Source organism: Manis pentadactyla, chromosome 10, assembly GCF_030020395.1.
Source record: "Manis pentadactyla isolate mManPen7 chromosome 10, mManPen7.hap1, whole genome shotgun sequence".
Classification (NCBI taxonomy): domain Eukaryota; kingdom Metazoa; phylum Chordata; class Mammalia; order Pholidota; family Manidae; genus Manis; species Manis pentadactyla.
This window is the reverse complement of record NC_080028.1, coordinates 29,647,000-29,650,480: the sequence shown is the minus strand read 5'-3', so window position 1 is coordinate 29,650,480 and position 3,481 is coordinate 29,647,000.

The following is a 3,481-nucleotide window of genomic DNA, read 5'->3' as shown; positions in this document are numbered from 1 at the left end:
TCTGGAAGACTCATGCCAGAAGATGATCATCAAAAAACCCCAACAAAGATCCACGCACTGCTACAGCTGTAGATGCACTCATCCCACCAGTTCCTGGACTTGCCATGGGAATGAGGAAGGAGATATCTAAGCTGGCCTGTGCATACAGTAAAACAACAAATTTGACTGGATCTATACTGTTGGAACTCAACCAAGAATTTGGAGAAGTGCAAATTGTAGCGCTCCAAACTCTTACAACTACAGACTATTTACTGTTAAAAGAACATAAGGGATGTGAACATTCCCCAGGAATGGGTTGTTTTAATTTGTCTGATTTCTCTCAGACTGTTCAAGTTCAGTTGGACAATATCCACCATATCATAGATAAGTTTTCACAAATGCCTAAGGTGCCTTAATGGTTTTCTTGGTTTCACTGGAGATGGCTGGTAATTACAGATATGCTTTGGTTATGTAACTATACTCCTATTATGTTAATGTGTGTGCGCAATTTAAGTAGTAGCTTAAAACCTATATATGCTGAAGTAACTCTACAAGAAGATATGTCAAAGAAATAATCAATCTTCCCATGTTTTCTTCCGTCTGCTACTTCTATAGCTTTTCTTCTTCCTTCCTAATTACAACCCTTAAATAGAATTCGTGCCTCATATCAAATTTACCGAGTATCATAACTCCTCCAAGTGGTAAAGATACCTCAAGACAAATGCTGGGCATAGAAGCCACAGGGCATAAATATGCAAAGAAGTAAAAAGCTAACCTTTTCAAACAATAAGGCTTCCCTCTTACTTACCAACTTTACATTTCCCTGTATGGCCCCGGAAGATGACTGGTTAGCCAGAGACGGGTAAGATTCCTCAAGGGAGGAACAACCTAAGACAGGCACAGTCGCAGGGGGGCCATCAGATGAGAAATTGGGGATCAACAGAGGTGAGGCTTAGAACCTCACCCCCCCTGTTCTGAGAGAAATCTTCTGCATACGTGGATGTTTTATTGCCCTGGTCTAGCTTGGATTAACACATAGTCTACAGGCACACACCTGATCATCTACATTTGCTCTCTTACAACACTAAACTATGTTTTCTACCTTTATCTAGTATCTACCTACCACTTCAGCATTTTATTAAAAATAATAATAATAAAGAGAGAAATGTGGTATCCACATATAAATCAAGTATAAAAACCAAATGAGTATTCATATTTGAACTGACTGTTTATAGTTCATAATGCATGAGCAAAACCGAAAGTTTCTGTGATGACTGCCCTTGTACTGTTCACTATGTAACTTATTCATTATGTAAGAATTTGTTCTACATGTAAGAACTTGTTTGTTATGCCTCAGAAGATTGGAGACTGACGAAAATTAGGCTTGGGGTGGATTAATGATTGTGCATTGAGCATTGACTCCCCTATACAGAATTTTATTGTCGTTAACAACCATTTGATCTATAAATATGAGAGATGCCCTCACAAAAAAAAAAAAAAAAAAAAAAAAAAAGGACAGACTTCCAATGGTAAAATAAATAAGTAACCGGGATGTAATGTATAGCATAAGGAATATAGTCAAGATATTGTAACAGCTTGGTAGGGTGATAGCTGGAACCTAGAATTATGTATATAAATGTTCTACCACTGTGTTGTACACTTGAAACTAATGTAATGTAATACTGTGCGTCAACTACCCTTCAATAAAAAATAATTATTAAAAAAAAAAAGAAAAAGTAAATTCTAAATTGAGAGAACTAATAAGATAATAAAACAACCCTGAACTCTTCAAAATGTGTCCAACTTTCTGACCCAGAGGAAGTAGTCTCTAGGAGACTGACATGTTATGAGTGACTACTTTCGTGCTGGTAAAAACTGAGGATCATAGAGCTGCCAGACAGAGAAGAAAAGAAACGGCAAACCTTTCCTTTGGGAAAGTCACTTATTCCAAGGACAATTCTAGAAGATTATGCTCAAAATATGGTTTGTGAGTATTCCAAATATGAAATTCTGGAGGTAGTACAAACTTATCAAAAATAAGTCATGGGAGTTGCATTTCATTTCCATTTTTAAAAGGACTGCTTGTGTCTCTCCTGATGCTGTACCTTTAAGCCACTGACCTTGACCATATCTCCTTGGATCAGGCCTAATGGCTGGATCCCTGGCCAAGAAAGTAATCCTTGAGACAACCACACCAGAAGGGTCAAAACCAGAAAATCCGATGCTTCAGCTCAAGGGACAAGTTTAACTGCAGGGATAAAGAATAGAAGAGACTTCACTAGGCAGCGTTTTTTCTAGGAGTTCTAATCACCTGCTTGTTTGATGTGAACTAGTCCCACTGGTTTCTAGAAAGGATAACACATTCATGGCTATCTAGGACTGTTAACTTCAAAGCTGAATAAGACAAAGACTGGCTTAATATTTTTGAATGCGTGAAGAAAGGAACAATTTAATGAATGTAACAACGAACAAACTATTTTGAGACTTTACTGGGTAGAACTGGTCATTCAAAGAGTTATATAACATATTTCCTCACAATTGTAGAATTTTAGCAGCATATATTTGATGAGTTGCTTTATAAACACCCCAAATCTGGCCTTATTAAATGGAATGGCAGCCCCTCTTACAAAGAAAATTTGAACTGCGTGAGGGAATTGAGTCACATGACTTCCAAGACTTGCTCCACATCTAGGATTCTCGAACAAAATTTTTACTGAAGAATTTTTATGGAGGCCACAAGAAGGACCTTTTATCCAGAGCAGAAGGCAACTGTTTCCATCTCTCTAGGATGAAAGAGAAAACATACTGGTCAAGAGCCAAAATAACCTTGATAAAATGTCAGCTCTTCCACCAAGGAATTACAGAATTTTGGCATGTTAATTAATCTCTCTAAGCCCCGGTCTTCTCATCTGTAAAGTGGGGACAATATTATCTACTTAACAAAGTGGTGTTCTGACTAAAGAAGATAATATAGTGTCTGGCATTCACTAAATGTACAATACATTGTGACTACTGTTCAAGGTGGAGCATGTATCTTCAAGCCTATGCCCAGCTTGTGTCCCTGGGAGCCGTCATTTGTTTCATGCCCTGCCCTTCTAGAAAAATACATTGAATCCCATTTAATTATACTTTGTTCTTTGAAGCCTCTTGTATATACTTCTGTCTTTCTCTCTAATGGTTTAGTTTTTCTCACTTGCCACTTGTAAAGGCACTGATCTTTAAGACAAATATACACATAGAGAAACACACACAGAGATATGTATCTTTATGAAACCCTGAAGTCAATTCTGTTTTGCAAATAGGTATGTTCACTGAGTCAAGCCAGTCACAGATTTTTCCCTCAATCATTTAAAACTAAACTTTTCTCAACTGGGATTGAGACCGTATTTGCAAAGCTGTGACAATATGATTTCTCTTGGGCACACAGATCTTGTAATACAGCATGAATTCACAGGAATATTCAAAATTTAAATATGTCTTGGATACAATTTTGCATTTCCTT